Genomic DNA, 21,999 nt, shown 5'->3' on the forward strand with positions numbered 1-21,999 from the left:
TTGTTTTACTCTCTCTCTCAATAACGGTGTGCAAATGGCTCACAAAAATATTGAAAAATCAATCAAGATGTATTTGAGTGAAATCATTTATTTTGCCAAGGTAACATATTGGGCTGCTTAGAACCAACGGGAATTCAACAAGAAATGAAAGCTTTTGAAAATATAACAAGCTAACTAGATAGGTACACTCTTAGAGAATCCTAACACTGAAATGTTCGTTATAACAAGGGATAACCAACTAAGGATAACCACCACACGCACCTAGAAAGCAGTCATGGCCCTTATTACCAAGCCTGGGAGTACATGTTTCCTTAACATTGTAACTGTGTCCTTGCTATGTAGACTAACTAATCCCCAGCAAGTACAGTGCTGGATAAAACATACTGAACTTGCAAACATTGACCAAACTGTGTGACAGCAAACTTTAGGAACGCAGGATACACATGAAACAAAATGACATGAAGTGACAAATACTTTCACATCCTCTGAAAGTTCAATCATGAAACATATGTGTCGTCTATTTAAGGAGGAAACATGGTTTAATAGTTTTCCAACCACCAGATATAAACCACTATATAAGTAACGAATATTTCAGGCAACTTCAGAAACACTGTCTTGACCTCAGATAGACTTCAACTGGGCAGATTTCAAGACATTGACAACTGAAAACAATCATATAAAGATTTAATAAGCATGTCTGGGAGGAATTTAATTTGCTAACTAAAAATCGATATTATCTTCAATAATCTTCACTGTTTAAAGGCAGAAAAGTAAACTATTCTCAAATCTACTTATTATCTTTTTGGGGTATAAATTTCAAATAATAATACTGTAATTATAGCAACCCAAATTCTGGAAATAATAGGACTGCAGCTCAATTTTATTCCAATCGAAGCGACAGAAATATCCGTTACTAGGATGAAATGTTCCGTGTGGTTGTTGTTGATGTTATGGTAATGTTTCTAAGTCTGTCTCATCAAATACAGAGTGACATTACTTTGTAAACTCCGAAACGTTACTAATAACTAAACAGTAAGTTATGGTGTCCATTTTTGAATTAGAAATGAAATGTAATATTCCTATTACAGATGACTCTCAATGTTTAAGGTTTTGGTGATTGTATACATCCTCGTTGACTTCCCAGATGGGATAGGAGTCACGTGATGTTTGAAAAAATAGTATTAGAACTTCACAAGCTATGTAGTTTCGTATACCCTGGTTACGAACATTTCAGTAAGGGAGATTACAGTGTCTGGCAAATCAAGCAGTAAGTTACCGTTAACCACACACAAGCTTTGAATATTCTTTTCTTTTCCCATCTGGCATACTTCGTGTTCTAAATGTAACTGAACTAAATGTAACTATGTGAAAATAAGCACTGAAAAACGTCCCTAATTTGGCGGTGGCAACGGACATTTCTACGCATGGAATATTTTCTATGTATTGAGATATGTTATGCAGAGAGATATTCTAAGCACCAAATAATGACAAGTACCATTAATGTAAAGATAAATTGTATTCATTCAAAGTGACTGGGTAAGATTATGTTTTGTTCTACACATGTACATGTCAAGCTGAAAATTAGTCACGGACATTTCCTCAAAACTGGCGACATGGCATTTAACCAAATTCATTTATCTAAAGAGAATGCATGGCGGCCACAGCATTTGCGCCCCGTTATTAAGAATGAGTGTTTTGCGTTTTAACATGCTTTATTCTCAGAAAGGTATTAGAGACAAGTTGTCATAACGCTTGCACCCATCAATTTACATGTATGCCTGTTTACAATGATTACACTGCGACAAAAAGGAAAGAAGAAGAGTAGAGAAACGTTTGCACAACAACGTCGCTCACTTAACCTTTCGCATTTCTATATACATGATTGTGTGCTGCTTCTGTTTGGCGCGAGTTTGAATCTGCCACTCGTCTCTTTGATACAACAATATCAAAGTTTTCATGCATGTTCAAAATATGGTCTAACAGACATTAATGAACTTACTCAACAAGGTACGACTTTGCATAAAGTTGAGCTTATTTAGCTGTAGGTGTATGAATCACAGTGTGGATATCAGCTGTATCAGTAAAAGAGTGGACATCAGCTGTATCAGTAAAAGTGTGGATATCAGCTGTATCAGTAAAAGTGTGGATATCAGCTGTATCAGTAAACGTGTGGATATCAGCTGTATCAGTAAAAGTGTGGATATCAGCTGTATCAGTAAAAGTGGGGATATCAGCTGTATCAGTAAAAGTGTGGACATCAGCTGTATCAGTAAAAGTGTGGATATCACCTGTATCAGTAAAAGTGTGGACATCAGCTGTATCAGTAAAAGTGTGGATATCAGCTGTATCAGTAAAAGTATGGATATCAGCTGTATCAGTAAAAGTGTGGATATCAGCTGTATCAGTAAAAGTGTGGATATCAGCTGTATCAGTAAAAGTATGGATATCAGCTGTATCAGTAAAAGTATGGATATCAGCTGTATCAGTGAAAGTGTGGATATCAGCTGTATCAGTAAAAGTGTGGATATCAGCTGTGTGAATGACAGTGAGGATATCAGCTGTGTGAATGAAAGTGTGGATATCAGCTGTATGAATGAAAGTGTGGATATCAGCTGTATGAATGACAGTGAGGATATCAGCTGTGTGAATGAAAGTGTGGATATCAGCTGTATGAACGAAAGTGTGGATATCAGCTGTATGAATGACAGTGAGGATATCAGCTGTATGAATGAAAGTGTGGATATCAGCTGTATGAATGAAAGTGTGGATAGTGTGGGTGTGGGTGGAGCCGATGTAAGAAGTTAGACATGTGGGAGGAGCCGCTGTAACAAGTAAGACGTGTGGGTGGAGCCGATGTAAGAAGTTAGACGTGTGGGTGGATCCGATGTAAGAAGTTAGACATGTGGGAGGAGCCGCTGTAACAAGTAAGACGTGTGGGTGGAGCCGATGTAAGAAGTTAGACGTGTGGGTGGAGCCGATGTAAGAAGTTAGACATGTGGGTGGAGCCGATGTAAGAAGTTAGACGTGTGGGATGAGCCGATGTAAGAAGTTAGATATGTGGGTGGAGCCGCTGTTACAAGTAAGACGTGTGGGTGGAGCCGATGTAAGAAGTTAGACGTGTGGGTGGAGCCGATGTAAGAAGTTAGACATGTGGGTGGAGCCGCTGTAAGAAGTTAGACGTGTGGGAGGAGCCGCTGTAAGAAGTTAGACATGTGGGAGGAGCCGCTGTAAGAAGTTAGACGTGTGGGAGGAGCCGCTGTAAGAAGTTAGACGTGTGGGAGGAGCCGCTGTAACAAGTTGGGCGTGTGGGAGGAGCCGCTGTAAGAAGTTAGGCGTGTGGGAGGAGCCGCTGTAAGAAGTTAGACGTGTGGGAGGAGCCGCTGTAACAAGTTGGGCGTGTGGGAGGAGCCGCTGTAAGAAGTTAGACATGTGGGTGGAGCCGCTGTAAGAAGTTAGACGTGTGGGAGGAGCCGCTGTAAGAAGTTAGACATGTGGGAGGAGCCGCTGTAAGAAGTTAGACGTGTGGGAGGAGCCGCTGTAACAAGTTGGGCGCGTGGGAGGAGCCGCTGTAAGAAGTTAGGCGTGTGGGAGGAGCCGCTGTAAGAAGTTAGACGTGTGGGAGGAGCCGCTGTAACAAGTTGGGCGTGTGGTGGGAGCCGCTGTAAGAAGTTAGGCGTGTGGGAGGAGCCGCTGTAAGAAGTTAGGCGTGTGGTGGGAACCGCTGTAACTATTTAGGCGTGTAGGTGGTTGGACTTGCTGTACATAACCAGTTAGGCTTTTGGTTTGAGTCGCTGATACCAGTTAGGCTTGTGGGTGGAGCCGCTGTAACCAGTTAGGCTTTTGGTTGGAGCCGCTGTAACCATCTAGGCTTGTTAATGGAGCCGCTGTAACCGGCCCAGCTTGTGAATGGAGCTGCTGTTACCAGCTAGGGGTGTGGTCGGAGCTGTAACAGTACAGTATGTCCAGACCCCTATTATAGAACAGGCAGCCGTGGAGCAGGCAATTTTGTTGTCACTGTGTGGATTTGGTAATCCTGAGTCTACACACGGAAGAGCGTGTTTTGTCGTTACTGTAGCTTAATTTCGCCCTAATGTATATGGGTTTTGCGAAGTTTGCATTTTTGCGTGTGCACGAGTGTGTTCCCTGGCGCGGTTTTGTGTTTAATCGTTCCTTAGTTTCTATTCCAGAAACGCCCATTTCCTGTACCTCCTTTACTTGGGATTGCTTGGGTGTGAGCTGCTTAATCCCGATGTTTTGCAGAGTATGCTCTTCATGTTTGGAATGGACAATGTGTTGTGTATAGGTGTCTGTGAGTAGGTGTTGAGAAGGCCTGTATGCCCTGTGGTATGGCATGTTCATATGCATATTTGGATATTAAGGTATATCTGTTATTTTTGCGCGAAAAGAAAGAGGTTTACTGTAAGAATGATTACGGTAAGAAGATAGTTATACATCTAGCATTCGTTGTCCAGTAATCATACTAAAGAGGATGTGATTACTTTGTGACTCTTTGTGCATATTCTTCAGAATGTGATTCCAAGGCTGCTGTAAGTACCAACACATACCACTATTCACCTCACATGGCGCGTACAGCACAGGGCTAGTAAAACACGCATCTGTTCTACAGTTTCAGGTATTTTATATACATGTATTTTCAGTGACTACGTCACCACAGTTCCAGTCACTCGGAATCATCGTGTAGGAAGGTCTGATTTGTGTTTGTGAGTACCAGTCCAGTTATGTGTCTATCTCCCCACACGTGTCTGTATATAGTACTGTTCTGCTGTATTGGTGAACTTACCTCATGTAGCACAGTAGTTAGTACTGCGTAGACGCTGGAGGCTAACGGTGAAACACTTGACAGCGGCTCGAGCATGGTGTTTGAAGCGCCTGGCAAATATTTCCGAAGTTCAGCACTCAGCACTCTTCCTGCAATTTAATCGGGATATTGTCTATAATGTAATGATGGTGATGGATAGGTCGACAGTCTGATTCTAACATACAGCTTGGATACAGGCTAGGTGGTGCAGTATGGCAGTCTATGGTGGTTGGTGGTTGTTGGTGGTGCAGTATGGCAGCCTATGGTTGTTGGTGGTTGGAGGTGGTGCAGTATGGCAGCCTATGGTTGTTGGTGGTAAGAGGTGGTGCAGTATGGCAGTCTATGGTTGTTGGTGGTTGGAGGTGGTGCAGTATGGCAGCCTATGGTTGTTGGTGGTTGGAGGTGGTGCTGCAGTATGGCAGCCTATGGTTGTTGGTGGTTGGAGGTGGTGCAGTATGGCAGCCTATGGTTATTGGTGGTTAAAGGTGGTGCAGTATGGTAGCCTATGGTTGTTGGTGGTTGGAGGTGGTGCAGTATGGTAGCCTATGGTTGTTGGTGGTTGGAGGTGGTGCAGTATGGCAGCCTATGGTTATTGGTGGTTAAAGGTGGTGCAGTATGGTAGCCTATGGTTGTTGGTGGTTGGAGGTGGTGCAGTATGGTAGCCTATGGTTGTTGGTGGTTGGAGGTGGTGCAGTATGGCAGCCTTTGGTTATTGGTGGTTGGAGGTGGTGCAGTATGGCAGCCTATGGTTATTGGTGGTTGGAGGTGGTGCGGTATGGCAGCCTATGGTTGTCAGTGGTTGGAGGTGGTACAGTATGGCAGCCTATGGTTATTGGTGGTTGGAGGTGGTACAGTATGGCAGTCCATAGTTGTTGGTGGTTGGAGGTGGTGCAGTATGGCAGCCTATGGTTGTCAGTGGTTGGAGGTGGTACAGTATGGCAGCCTATGGTTGTTGGTGGTTGGAGGTGGTGCAGTATGGCAGTCTATGGTTGTTGGTGATTGGAGGTGGTGCAGTATGGCAGCCTATAGTTGTTGGTGGTTGGAGGTGGTGCAGTGACGGTGGTGGATGATCATGATGGTAGGGTTTCGGAGGGGCAGATGGTGGCAGGTGGTGCAGTGTGGGAACGGGGGAGGTGGTGCAGCGATGTTGGTAAACGGTGGTGGGAGGTAGTGCATCGATGGTGGTTGATACCGGGGTGGTGGAACAGCAATTGTGTTGACGTCCGGATAGTGGGAGATGGTGCAGCGATTGTTGTTGACGTCCGGATAGTGGGAGATGGTGCAGCAATGGTGTTGACGTCCGGATAGTGGGAGATGGTGCAGCAATGGTGTTGACGTCCGGATAGTGGGAGATGGTGCAGCGATTGTTGTTGACGTCGACGTGGTGAGAGATGGTGCAGCAATGGTGTTGACGTCCGGATAGTGGGAGATGGTGCAGCGATTGTTGTTGACGTCGACGTGGTGAGAGATGGTGCAGCAATGGTGTTTGACGTCTGGATAGTGGGGATCACTGGATTGTCTGGTCCAGACTCGATTATTTACAGACCGGCGCATGGCCTGGCATGTGTGAGGCCTGGCATTATCGTGTTGGAACAACGCCCTCTGTTGGCAAGTGCTCGGAATTCTTGACACAACGTTTATTTCGACGTCGATAGACATGACACTTCCGCCACGGCACTGAGGCAGAAAGCTTGATTCGTCACTGAACCATACACGTCTCCGGATTTGTAGATTCCAGAATCGAACGTTATTGCATCACTGGACCCGTCAACGTCGATGTAGCCGTCGCAGTGCAGGACCAAAATAGGGTCTTCTGGCTCAAAGTCAGGCTTCTTGTAAACGATTGCGAATGGTTTGAGCCGGCACTCCCCTGAAGCCAGCATGGCACTTTGCAGTTGTAGTTCCTGTGACAGTTTGATTCCGCAGATCATGTACCCGGGTGACTGATGGTACACTGGTGAACATTGAGGTGGCGTGCAACGGTAAATTGAGAGCCTCCAGACGTCCAATGGCAATATTTCGATTTACAGCAGAGTCACGGCATGGCGGTATTCTTTCGTTTTGCTAAGAATGCCAATGACCGTCGAAAAGCAAAACGGTCTATATAGACAATGTCCCTGCTCACGTTTCCTCAAAATTGCATATTGCATATTGCAAACCACTTTTGTCCATGCATTTTCAAGCAAGTTGACACTTAAACGCACATTAAACTTTCCGAAGATGCGTTATTGCGCTGTGCATTCGTTCCATAAACACAAACCAGCATTATAATAGCCAAATTATAACAATCAAACAGTAAGTTTGAAAAGGAAATTTGAAATGTCATATCAATATCCCCTTTGCGTTTCCTTTTTGGGAGAGCGTGCTATAAAGGCTCCCCACAATCCAGTATGCAGATCAGTCCATATCGATGACGTGGAATATTTTGCCAAGTGTTTTACTCTCTCTCTCAATAACGGTGTGCAAATGGCTCACAAAAATATTGAAAAATTAATCACGTTGTATTTGAATGAAATCATTTATTTTTCCATGGTTACATGGCTGTTTAAAACCGACGTGAATTCAACAAGAATTGAAAGCTTTTGAAAATATAACAAGCTAACTAGATAGGTACACTCTTAGAGAATCCTAACACTGAAATGTTCGTTATAACAAGGGATAACCAACTAAGGATAACCACCACACGCACCTAGAAAGCAGTCATGGCCCTTATTACCAAGCCTGGGAGTACATGTTTCCTTAACATTGTAACTGTGGCCTTGCTATGTAGACTAACTAATCCCCAGCAAGTACAGTGCATGATAAAACATACTGAACTTGCAAACATTGACCAAACTGTGTGACAGCAAACTTTAGGAACGCAGGATACACATGAAACAAAATGACATGAAGTGACAAATAGTTTCTGAAATCCTCTGAGAGTTCAATCATAACACAAATAGGTAGGCGGTGATGTTTGAAGCGTCTGTAAAATGACCATGACCACATACTTTAAGCATCGTCTGAAGGTGAATGTTCATTCCTCTAATTGCGGTCACAGAGATGTGTGTCCCTCCTCCCCTGCGAAGTGACTGCAAGGCTCTCACTATATTCAGATGCGATGTAGTCAAGCTGGAAACACAATCTACAGCACTACCTGTCATAGAGGAGAAGAACACAATCTACAGCACTGCCTGTCATAGAGGAGAAGAACACAATCTACAGCACTACCTGTCATAGAGGAGAAGAACACAATCTACAGCACTACCTGTCATAGAGGAGAAGAACACAATCTACAGCACTACCTGTCATAGAGGAGAAGAACACAATCTACAGCACTACCTGTCATAGAGGAGAAGAACACAATCTACAGCACAACCTGTTATAGAGGAGAAGAACACAATCTACAGCACTACCTGTCATGGAGGAGAAGAACATGTGTTGTTTTATATTCTGTGCGACATGACATATTGTGCATGTTTGTTGCATATAGCGTCCGACTCTTGTCATATACTCGCACTATCACGATTATGCTCTCCAAGTCCCCTTGTACATACTTTAATAATTGTAATGAATACACCGGGTATTGTTTTTATCACCAGTGCATAATGGGAATGATTTAATGTAGTATGTTGTGGACAACGCTCTCCGCAAGCCTGGAGTTGGCAGCGTCACGGAATAACCGGTTTTATAATGATACCAATAGATTACATTATTTCTTAATTTATGGATGTATGTATTTGACAAACATTTCATCACAGCGCTGCCCAGTCCCCAACCATTGTGTAGTGTTAAGACAATATATTTACGGACACTGTAGTGAACAAGAGCGGGGTGATAATATGCAATAAGCGACAACAAAATAAGAGTTTGTTCCGGGTCCTCTTCAATAACATTTTATTGCGCACTGTCAAATTGTCTATAAAAATCCTAACCTTTGTTTACACGACACCACCATCAACGTTAAGTTTGATATCCTGAATGTAAAGTACCCGGGCAAGGTCTCGAGCTGTCGCGGACCGGGCAGGAATCGTTGTAAATTTAAATGTCAGGCCGCCAGTTAAAGGGCTAACGATACGTATAACACAATGTTTTGTAGAAATGTGACATACATTTTATTAACTATGAATGAAGAGACTTTCTTTAGATTGATCCCTTTAATGATGGACAAATGACCAACGATGGCTAATTGTTTCCGAGGTGTCTTAACCTGGCGGGAGAAAGAATGTCTGCACCAGTGTTTGTAAGTACACGTATAGAACAAACAACATATTTTAATTCAGTGGTGGTGTATTATATATTGCGGGGGTTCTAGCTGTGTTTCCTAAGCTAGGTTTGCAATGTTTCCGCGACAGGTTTCAACCCAGTAACGTATTCAGAACATTTGCATTCTTTGGGTGGACACTCCAACCGGGTATCGCGGTATGCAACTGTTCAGTAGATTACTGTGATAATTGGGTTTCTGAAAAAGCTGTGGATTTGTTGTTGATATTCCCCAACAAATATTGGTTCACAAGACAGATTCCCTTAACACATGTCTGTACAATGAGTAATGTGTTCAATTTAATCAATAAGATTTTACTGACGGACTTAAACAGACCGAGCGTGGATGTGAGGTGTCGTGGTGTGTCGTTAATGTACACACCTATTGTAATGTTAGGCAGAACTTGATAGCGGGTCACCAATACGTGGCCTCGCTATCCAGCATACACTCTGTCCATTGTGGTTGGTGTTTCTATATTTGATACATATATTGTATATGTACCAGTGTACAAGGGGGGGGGGAGGGTAGTGCGTGCTTGTGTGTACATGTATTTGTGTCTAATCATGTGAATTTCATATATTTAAAATGTAGACAAAGGGAAGAAACCTACAATGCCAGTGAGATTGTTCCTTCACATACGTCTTAATAGGTTTCGAATATTTACACGATTGTAAATCTTCGTGTAATATTTTCAGATTTTAGTTTTTCACATTTTAGCTTGTCATGAAAGAGGCCGAAAAGCGGCTGACATGTTTCCGATGAATCAATTAATCACTCACTAACTCAACTCATTACTCAACAACAAGGATTTGATTTTGGTAAACACAACTAATAACACACGAAATATTGCCATAAAATAGGCACCAAAGATACATGGTATGGCTGATCAACACCTCCATCTCATACATTCTCTGTACAGATAAGTGGTGGTGATGCTGTGGGTTTTTTAAAATTTTGAACAAAACACTTTAAACGTAAATAGACAGGAAAAAATATCAAATTGAATTACTGAATGAATCATTTTTCACATTTTGAGCAAAACTCTAAAGACATGAAAATAGATTAGAAAATTATCAAACTGAATTACTGAATAAATGAATTACCTGATGTCTTAATATCGGTTAAATTTGATCGAGTGCGGCGACACTTTAATGCGCGTCTAAATGTGTTTACATTATCGGAGGGTCGCTCTTAACTCATGCCGCACGTCGCGCGGGCGTGACCACAAACTGACCGGAAGTGAGGTGGTCAGGATCTTTTACGATCTTCTTTTAATGGAGAGTCGATAGTTTTAGATCACCTGCTAAGAATATTTTAAATTTTGCACCTGTATAACTGGTGCTGCTTCATGCATCGTTACATTTCTCACGCGACTGGGATACATGATCCTGTCGTGGGTTTAAAATGACCTTTTGACGGGATATGAAAACACAGAGGAGTAGACACAAAATTATAAATGGATTTAATAACGGAGACATAAAACGTGTTTTTCATGAATATTGCGTGGTGCCAGGTGGTAAAACCAGTCAAATCACCAGATACCATGGTTTTTTCCTATGTTTTACGTGTCAAGCGAGTTAATTAAATGCTGATCGCGGAATGAGCAATAATACCAGCTTGTACGGAAATAGATGTCCTAAATATATTTATAATTTTAAAAAATCGCATTTAAAAAAATATATATTATATATACACCGGGGTGTGGTGAAAAGCGTGCATAGTTGGAATTGTTCTGATATTCCTCCCGGTCCTAACAGGACACTAATTCCGCCATGCCATACCCTTACATTTAAACAGCTTTTCGAAAATTTGGGATTGACTTCTTTAGAGGATGTGGTTACAAATGTATCCTAACGGTACAATACTGTATGATGACACGTCACGTACGCCTCACCAACAAGATGTAGCAATGTAGCATTCACAGACGAAGGGCTGTATGAACTGGGCGGTGTGGATTACAGCTTACATACACGGTAGCACCATTACAGCATGCCATATCGCACTTGTATTATGTGGCTGAGATCTAGGGCGATATAGCAATAGAACACAACAATAATTACAAGAAAGCCACTCTTGGCGAGGAAGCAATCAATCCAGCTCCTACCTGCAGCATTGCATTGTTTCACAACTTTGTCACGTACTCTTGTGGGGGTCAAAAGGGGAGGGGACTTTGAAAACATAAATTAAAAATATGTTAAAATATATTGAGAATTGCGCAGCTTCTGTTAAGCTTAGTTTTTTAATGCGGGGTGCTGTATTCCGTTGGACTGTTGGAAGGAAAAGAGGGACACTTTTGCCAGTATTTTGGCTCACAGTGGGTAACATTTCTTTCCGATTTTGTCATTTGTTAGCCATATGACCCCGGAGTATGTCAAGAACTGACTCCACCCTTAGATGTAGCAGTTGTTACTGGGATAGCCACTCAACTTTCCAGTCAAACAGTGCTGCCGTTTTGGCATCTTTTACTTCAGCATTGATTCCAATGTGTTAATGGTAAGACGGAATTACGACATGAGTTTTCACCCGTCGTAATCACCCGCCTGACAACCCTCCAAGAATGACCCTTCCTTATGATTGCGACTGTTATCAACCCAATCACATCGTGCCGTCTCGACATTGTAGAAAACTGAGAAGAGACCGGAAGTCGGTCACATAGTTACTTCCCTTGGCCGCCTGGACTACGTGCAGATTACCGCGGGGCATGTCGGGAAGGGTGGAGAGGGCGCAGCCTTATCAGCACCCATCTAAACCCCTTGGGCAATCAGCAACATTGCAGGCGATTAATTTCATTGTTTCAATGCCTACAATGCGAATTTAAATATCGCCTCTTGAGAGACCCCCCAAGACAGAAACAACTTGTAAACAATACATGGTCAGGACACTCATTGGCAAGCTAAGTACCCCGGTCGCGCTGCTGGACAGTGGGGCTGGTCATCAGCACTTGTTTGCTAACACAAATAATCATAATTACAATCAGAGTCAACACAGCAGGATGAAAATTGATATCTTTATAATACTTGACGAATTTTATTATAGTTGAGACGGTAGCTGAGGGCGGAACAACAGTTCGGGCAACTTTTGCCTAACATCAAAGTAGAGGTGAACATATTAAAATTCCTTCGTTTCTTTACATAATTTTATCACATATATCAGTAAAAGTGTTTTATTTACATTCCGAACACACTGCGGGATATTTCATTGTCGACCTGCTCGTTAAAAATTGATTTTTACCCTGGTGATATGTCGAATCTTTGAATCAATGTTAGTAATATTTAGAAGGGTATTTACATGACAGGGACATCTGGGTTGTAATCAACGAAAACAGTGAAAATTACATGTTACTGAGATCAACTGTGATAAAATTCTCTTCACGGATATAACATGTCGGTTTATTGTAGAAACGTCAGATAAAATATTTTGCAAATATTACGAATATTTTCTTACCTCTCCGTCACTGGTGTCCAAGATGTTTTGTGGCCCGGGACGAAGGGGCATTGAAACAAGGCAAACGCGGTTTTGATAAATGCATATAAGGACATGTTTGTCTTACTTCAAATGCTCATTTTAAAGAAGGGCTATTAAGTATACCACTGATAAACATTGGAAATAAAATAAAAGTCGTTCAAAATTGTCTTAACCAGATATATGTCCAGCTGATAAATGTTTGAGCAGTGTTATCGAGAACAATGAGTTAACTGTTCACCAAATATCAATGCTGGATTAAAATACAACGTATAGTCTGTTTGCAGTGAAAACGTACCAATGAATTTCACTTTAAACAAAAAAATAAATCAAATAAAGTGAAATTAAGATTGCGAATCCTCATAATTTTACCTTGCCAATTGAACATTTAAATCTCAAAATTTTATTCAAATTAGGATAAAAGTTGTTTAACAAACGATCATAGATTCAAATCGCTATTACTGGTTTGCATTACAATGGGGTAAGCGCAGTAGTTGGAACAGTGAAACAAATGCACGTGCGGTACGTGAAGAGCGTTAACTTATAACAACCCTTGTCGTTTTCGGTGTTTCATTTGATGTGCATACCCCCCTTGTAATACAAACCAATAATAGCCATGCGAGACTATGATCGTTTGTTAAACAACTTTTATCCTAAGTCGAATAAAATTCTGAGATTTAAATGTTCATTTGGCAAGGTAAAATCATGAGGATTCGCAGTCTTAATTTCACTTTATTTGCTTTACCTTTTGGTTTAAACTGACATTCATCGGTACGTTTTCATTGCAAACAGACTATAACATCCTTTGAAATAGTGATAAAGTCCCATGACTCCTGGGAGTGATTATTTAAAGTAGAGGACTTTCGTAGATGGCGTTGTTAATTCCCTTTTCACTATAGAATATATGCAGAGAATATTAAAATTGCAGATAACCTTGAAATTAGATAAATAACCGTCTTAAATTCGAATTTTCTTCTTTTTTAATAATCGCGTGTTACGTTGAGCCGCAAATGCTTTCAAACCCTGAGTCTTCGCGCCAGACATTTTCTATGAGGAATGAATTTAAAGCGTTTTGTTTTGTTTGGAGTACACGTTGTACTGTAAAAATGGAAAGTCTCTTTCAAATATCAAGTAATAATAAACAAATATTAAGAAAATACACATAATAAGTGCAACCCGACACAATCTTCTACATCTTGATGCAAGATATACGTGTTTAGAGGGAGAATTGTTTTATTACATATATCTTTTATATACATCGATAAATGAAATAAAACACACGTGTAGACGGCAATCGCACATGGTCTTGATTCGATTTATCTACAGTGAAATTAATTTGCGCAATTACAATTGATTGATAATCAGATTACTTCAGACAGAGCATAACTTCCCTGTGTAGAGATTAAATCGCAAACAGGCTTACTGGCAAGGCGGAATGGACGGAAGGCGATATTGTGCAAGGACTACCTAATTAGGGAACCGGTGTTATCTAGCATCGCGTCCGCCATGGACTTAAACATATCTTGCTTGTTTCATTGTATTTCGGCAAAATGTTCCTCTAATTAGCGGTCTATATCAAAGGTTTTTCTGACAACAAAATATCCTGCTGATCGTGGAATTAACTATCAGAAAACAGATGCTTGTTTTGTGCTAATGTGAACTGGTATGTCGGAACGTTCTGGTTTTAATGTGTCAGTGTTTAAAACAAATACTCGCTTTAAACAATTCTGGACATATATTTGAAGGAAATAATCATGACACATTATGGAAATGTAATCTAAGAAGGCTGCGTGTGAATATGGTAAAATAAACTATTGGAACATGCAAGACATAGCTGTCTGATTATGTTTGTAAAAACACAGTGCGTTCGGTGCAGGACGTAAACTCCTTTGAACATACGGACATCATAAATTCTCACATCATAAATGACAAAATCATATATTTTCGTTTTAGTCAGAAATGGATATAGTCAGGAAGTCTTATCATTTAGAAATTATATAATTTCCGTTTGGAGTACATCATCCACCGCGTCGCTATGGTATCAAACTCGGGCGTATCAGATTTGACAAATGGACGCTCTTAGAGAATGCCCCAACATTCATGGCGAGGCAGACCGGCCATCAATCAGGAGAAAACACGAATTTTGTGAAAGAACGAAAATTCATGAAATTGCCGACGAGGTAAAACTGATCCGCTCTTGCACGTGTGCATCTCTCACCCCTCGCCTTACCCCCCGGGCAGTTATGAAGACACTTCCCCGACCCTAGGGTCAGGCGGCACATGTGGGTAGATCCGTAACTCGCGGAATGTGTCGGGCCACTGCGTACATAAACAAAACGTCACCCCCAAGGCATACCGTTCTTTGGTCGGGCTTCCCACGTGGGGCGGGGTATAGTGGTGGGCAGTCTAATGTCTTACGTGGATACTTACAAATGAGAATAATTATAATAAAATATTATGTCCAATAAATATGGATTATTTGGCTTACAGCAACTTCAGTAAAAATCGGTTTAGTTTAACCTTGGTCACCTTAATTTCAAACCAAAAATACAATTTATAATTTAAAAAACACACACCCAACACTACATTTTCGCCGTTGTCGGTGCCGCTGTTCATTTAAAAATTTTAATCCAATATCCTTGTTTTTCAGGTATCTTACTTTGTTTCGGGACTGGTCGCAATCAGTTTCTTTCTGATTAAACACCTTCTTTTAACACTTTAAATATCCTGATCGAAATTTCATCTACCAATTGTTTCTTAGATACTATGCGGATGTCTTAAAATTGATTATTAAATGGGATTTTTATGAAGTATTCAAGAAATGGATATTTATTGAAGTATTATGAAATTTGAATAACTATATAATTTTATTTTTCATGTATAAGAAACGCTGAAAGGTTAAAAAAGAAAATATAATTAAGAATGTTAATCATATTAACGATATACCGTGACGATACTGACAACAGCAATGCTGCTAATACTAATATTTCTACGTTACGGATTCTATGTCGCCCCAAACACAAATGTGTACCGATTTTCGAGAACCTGAAACCAGTTCACCTCAGCATATTCATATGAAATAATAAGCAGACATGGTCGTGTTTATAGCACATCTATGGATCTCATCCCAGCTTACAGTATTAAATACATCAATATAAAAACAAGCTTTACGTGATTTTTTATGACAAAAAGATGCGTATTCTCATGTTAATATCTGCACATGTTTTGACCATATTAGCCTATGTGCCAACATTACGGCATATGTTGAACACATGTAAATAGCGTGTTGATGTGATGCAGATTTCACACCGTAACGGCTACACGTGTAGTGTAATCTTTACACGCTATGTAATTGACTGTAATACATTTCATCAGGTTGTGTGATATATCCAGATGCCAGCTTGTAGATTTCGTGTTGTTTTGTATTTACAACACATAAATATCAAATAGTTTATGTAACAACCGGAGTGAGTATATTTTTGAAGCTTGGTGCTGTAAATATCTGGACACACCTGCATCTACACGTTATATACATAGAATTGAAATCTACATTGTCCATTAATGCAAAGGTAGGTAGGACACTGTCTATCAATACGTGGGTGGGTGGAACACTGTCTTTCAATACGTGGGTGGGTGGAACACTGTCTCTCAATACGAGGGTGGATGGAACATTGTCTCTCAATACGAGGGTGGATGGAACATTGTCTCTCAATACGAGGGTGGATGGAACATTGTCTCTCAATACGAGGGTGGATGGAACATTGTCTCTCAATATGAGGGTGGATGGAACATTGTCTCTCAATACGAGGGTGGATGGAACATTGTCTCTCAATACGAGGGTGGATGGAACACTGTCTCTCAATACGAGGGTGGGTGGAACACTGTCTCTCAATACGAGGGTGGATGGAACATTGTCTCTCAATACGAGGGTGGATGGAACATTGTCTCTCAATATGAGGGTGGATGGAACACTGTCTCTCAATACGTGGGTGGGTGGAACACTGTCTCTCAATACGAGGGTGGATGGAACACTGTCTCTCAATACGAGGGTGGATGGAACATTGTCTCTCAATACGAGGGTGGATGGAACATTGTCTCTCAATATGAGGGTGGATGGAACACTGTCTCTCAATACGAGGGTGGATGGAACATTGTCTCTCAATACGAGGGTGGATGGAACACTGTCTTTCAATACGTGGGTGGATGGAACACTGTCTCTCAATACGAGGGTGGATGGAACACTGTCTCTCAATACGAGGGTGGATGGAACATTGTCTCTCAATACGAGGGTGGATGGAACATTGTCTCTCAATATGAGGGTGGATGGAACACTGTCTCTCAATACGAGGGTGGATGGAACACTGTCTCTCAATATGAGGGTGGATGGAACACTGTCTCTCAATACGAGGGTGGATGGAACACTGTATCTCAATACGAGGGTGGATGGAACATTGTCTCTCAATACGAGGGTGGATGGAACACTGTCTCTCAATATGAGGGTGGATGGAACATTGTCTCTCAATACGAGGGTGGATGGAACATTGTCTCTCAATACGAGGGTGGATGGAACATTGTCTCTCAATACGAGGGTGGATGGAACATTGTCTCTCAATACGAGGGTGGATGGAACACTGTCTCTCAATACGAGGGTGGATGGAACACTGTCTCTCAATACGAGGGTGGGTGGAACACTGTCTCTCAATACGAGGGTGGATGGAACACTGTCTCTCAATACGAGGGTGGGTGGAACACTGTCTCTCAATACGAGGGTGGATGGAACATTGTCTCTCAATACGAGGGTGGGTGGAACATAAACCGGGTAGAACACTGTCTCTGTCTGTTCAGCTACATTTGGATTAGACCTAACCGTCCAGAACAATACATGATTCAATTAAAACACACAGTTGGAAAGAATCTAGCCATGTTCCTGGTGTGTGTGTGTGTGTGTGTGTGTGTGTGTGTGTGTGTGTGTGTGTGTGTGTGTGCGTTCGTGCGTTCGTGCGTGCATGTGTGTGTACACCCCAGTCTGGACCCAAGTGCAAGGTTTTGTGATAATTAGCGATCTATAGGGATAATCAAAGCTATTACACCGAAGTATTTACTTCTTGATTAAACCTTATATATGTCCTTATCAAACCAACATATTATATGCTTCGATGCGCGATACATGTGATTCCAAAGGTATATTGTCTTTCACGCAATTAAAAAACAAATATGACTTGAAGGCACAGTACTACACTAAAATAAAATGTTATTAAATATTCCTCTCCAATGGAGAACATCTATATCTAGTGGAGAAAATCTATATCTAGTGGAGAAAATCTATATCTAGTGGAGATTTTTATCGGAGAAAATATCAATATTCCAGAATCCTTAAGAAATATGTTAAAATATTCTAAAGGTTGTAGATATTTTTACGATACCTTGATAAGGAAAGACAATCTACCTCAGGTCTGTACAAAATGGAAAACCCAATTTCCAGAAGATATGAATTGGAAATCTATATTCACTAAATGCTTCAATAGTTCCAGTCTCAGTGTATCTTTTGGTATAACATGTGAAAATGTATTTGACATTTAGATATTTGACATTTAAATCTATCTAGATTAAATCATTGTAGTGTATATAAAGACTATGTAAATATATGTATACTCTTGAACTGAATAAAAATGTTTGATTTTTTTTTACTTCAATGCGCACATTGATCAAATTGAGAATTCTCTGAGACCGAACGCAGAGTATTTACACTGATGTCGTTTTGAAGTATGGTATACGGCATATAGACGGTTCTTATCCTGAAATCCGTGTTAGATCCTGCGATCTGTGTGATAATTTAACTTTGGATTTTGATGTTTCTGTAAAATTTCTCCAGATCTTCATATTCCGGATCCGTCGTTCACATTTACCATACATATGACAAGGTAATGCAATGTCCTGTTCCAAGTCGTGTCAGTGTGTTCAACTGGAGGTACGCCTTGACGTGAGTAGTTGTCTGATACTCGGTGTCTCAGGAATGGGATCTAAGGAAACGTGTTAGCTTTACGTGCACGGGTTCTCTGGTGTATGGTTTAAACAAATACAGCCATCAGTTTACCTGACAGTACATGGGTTTACTTGTCGGGTAGATGGGTTCAATGAAACTCACTTTTACGGGTACATTAGTTTACTTGTCGGGTACACGGGTTTACCTGTCGGGTACATGAGTTTAACTGACGGTACACGGTATTACCTGACGTTACGTCGGTTTACACGGGTCTACGTTTCGGGTACACGAGTCTCCTTGTCGGGTACACGGGTTTACTTGTTGGGTACACGGGTTTACTTGTCGGGTACATGAGTTTACCTGACGGTATTTGGGATTACCTGACGGTACATCGGTTTACTTGTCGGGTACACGGGTCTACTTGTCGGGTACACGGGTCTACTTGTAGGGTACACGGGTTTACTTGTCGGGTACACGGGTTTACTTGTTGGGTACACGGGTTTACTTGTCGGGTACACGGGTCTACTTGTAGGGTACACGGGTTTACTTGTCAGGTATAAGGGTTTACTTGTTGGGTACACGGGTTTACTTGTTAGGTATATGGGATTACTTGTCGGGTACACGGGTTTACTTGTCGGGTACACGGGTTTACTTGTAGGGTACACGGGTTTACTTGTCAGGTATAAGGGTTTACTTGTCGGGTATACGGGTTTACTTGTCGGGTATACATGTTTATTTGTCTGGTATACGGGTTTACTTGTCGGGTACATGGGTTCAATGTAACTCACTTGTCGGGTAGATGGCTTTCCGTGTTGCGGTATTTGTAGAGTAAATTGGTTACTTACTTGAAATCACTAGTCGGGTTCATGGGTCACTTACTTGAGTTTACTTGTAAGGTGTATAGGTTTACTTACATTTGTTTACTTGTAAGGTGTATAGGTTTACTTACATTTGTTTACTTGTAAGGTGTATAGGTTTACTTACATTTGTTTACTTGTAAGGTGTATAGGTTTACTTACATTTGTTTACTTGTCGGGAGTATGAATGACCCCATACCCGTTTTATTTCTATCCCATCAAGCATGTGTTCTAGTCAACCAAGGGCCTTCTGTCAAAGTGACAGCCAATATGAGCCAATTCAAGCGTACATGTGTGTTTGCTTTTCAGTTCGTTTGCATAAAGTAGGTATATATTCCATTACGTTGCCTAATATTGTAATGTACGGTACTGCCGTATCTATGTGCAAGTTAAATCACAGATATGAACATCAAAAGTTACGAACCCACCCGCGCCACCAACTATCAACGCTGATTGCCTTCTCATTAAAACAGCTGTTGGTGTAACACTTAAACGCTATAATGTCTAATGGAAAATAGATAAAGATTTGGTTAAAAACACATATTAACTACTCGGTAACGCCGGGAGGAGAAAGTGTTATAAAATATCTATCAAAATACTGGGGATGTCACGATCTTAGGCATAAAGGATCTCTTATGCCATTATCCACGTTAGGGGCTGGTTGCAATATTTAGCACTGCCCCGAATCTGGAAAGAGGACATAGCAGTTTTGTCGTACTGTGCATATTATCGTATCAACACCTGTTGTTGGAGTTGCAAGTTTTTAGTTTGTTCTCATCTACGGAAGAATTAAATGTCCAAAGTCAGCGTGTTGTAAGAAAAAAATATTTTGATAATTTGATTACATTTTGATATCCAGCGATTTCATATGAAATGAACGAAAAACACAAACTGCATTTAGATATGCTTTAACATATTTACCCCAAAATATGAAGCACTATTGATAAAACACATACATTAAATTTACACGTTCATTTGAGTAGACAATGTCTGCCATGCATTCTTTTTCATTGATTTTTTCAGTTTATGAAGTTACCTAGTCTGTCATACAGACGCTGAAATAAATATATCCAAAAGCCCATGCAAGTCTAGATTATGTGTCAAGTCTAGATTTCGACAGTTTCAGGAAGAAAGTCTCTGGGCTCTTTTTTATCATATTTATGATGATAATTTAGGGACTGCTTTTTCTGTAATATATGTTCATTTCAGAGACTGGATGGTAGTCTAGAAGTGACCTTCTTGAAGTCCGCGTCTGTATAACAGTTTCTCCGTCAGCTGGCCAATTATCCACTGCTTCATCCCGCCGTGTATGGCTCCGTCTACCTGCAAGTTGCCCCACACACGTACAGAGATTAAGAACACAGCAATATTCTACGTTATGAGAAAATTAAAACAATTACCACTTCATGCAATAAAATGGTATAGAAAACTTGCCAAACAATGTGGTTTGGTCCTAAAGGTGTAATAAATTAGGGGCGCCAACAATGAGTCTTTGGTAACAGCTACATAACCTCGGTAAAGGGTAATTTTGTCATGCTGCCATGTACATGTCATGGTCTGGAATCAACAGTCACGATACAAGTATATCTTAGTTATATTGTGGTGTTCGTCAAGGACGTATATGCTACCCGCACTCTTTGCATTTAATATTTACGATCTTTCATAAAATCACACATCGTACAAGTGCAATTCCTATTGACGTTAACTCACTATTATACTGTATGTCTGGTTGTTCACGCTGTCGTAATGTGGGTAATGAACATTTTTGCCGATGTTATCTTTACAGATCAGTTGTATTCTCCAGTGGTAAGGACAGTATTAATGATAACCACCCCTATAATACTAAGTTGTGACATCTCCACCCATGTGACAAGTGAGAACGTGGCTTGGTTCAATGACCAATGAGTTAACTACAATGCATTGTGACATCTCCGCCCATGTGACAAGTGAGAACGTGGCTTGGTTTAATGACCAAAGTTGTGACATCTTTGCATGTGACAAGTGAGAACGTGGCTTGGTTCAATGACCAATGAGTTAACTACAATGCATTGTGACATCTCCGCCCATGTGACAAGTGAGAACGTGGCTTGGTTTAATGACCAAAGTTGTGACATCTTTGCATGTGACAAGTGAGAACGTGGCTTGGTTCAATGACCAATGAGTTAACTACAATGCATTGTGACATCTCCGCCCATGTGACAAGTGAGAACGTGGCTTGGTTCAATGACCAAAGTTGTGACATCTTTGCATGTGACAAGTGAGAACGTGGCTTGGTTCAATGACCAATGAGTTAACTACAATGCATTGTGACATCTCCGCCCATGTGACAAGTGAGAACGTGGCTTGGTTCAATGACCAAAGTTGTGACATCTTTGCATGTGACAAGTGAGAACGTGGCTTGGTTCAATGACCAATGAGTTAACTACAATGCATTGTGACATCTCCGCCCATGTGACAAGTGAGAACGTGGCTTGGTTCAATGACCAAAGTTGTGACATCTCCGCCCATGTGACAAGTGAGAACGTGGCTTGGCTCAATGACCAAAGTTGTGACATCACCGTTGGGAAGAGAATACATTGCTGGAGTTGAGAACGGGATTAGCATAGACAGCTAGGGAGGAGAAGCGGGTAGTAAA

General features: G+C 41.0%; 1 long non-coding RNA gene across 1 annotated transcript in view; it reads left to right on the forward strand.

The window, feature by feature from the left end:
• The first annotated feature begins 8,858 nt into the window (after positions 1–8,858).
• LOC124284546 overlaps positions 8,859–21,999 on the forward strand; it is a 31,015-nt gene continuing 17,874 nt past the window's right edge. Inside the window, exon 1 of the long non-coding RNA XR_006900580.1 lies at positions 8,859–9,041. This is a non-coding gene — a long non-coding RNA (uncharacterized LOC124284546). The remainder of the gene's footprint in view (positions 9,042–21,999) is intronic.

This window comes from Haliotis rubra, unplaced genomic scaffold, assembly GCF_003918875.1.
Source record: "Haliotis rubra isolate DU_JTF1 unplaced genomic scaffold, ASM391887v1 Scf339, whole genome shotgun sequence".
NCBI classification, from domain to species: Eukaryota; Metazoa; Mollusca; class Gastropoda; order Lepetellida; family Haliotidae; genus Haliotis; species Haliotis rubra.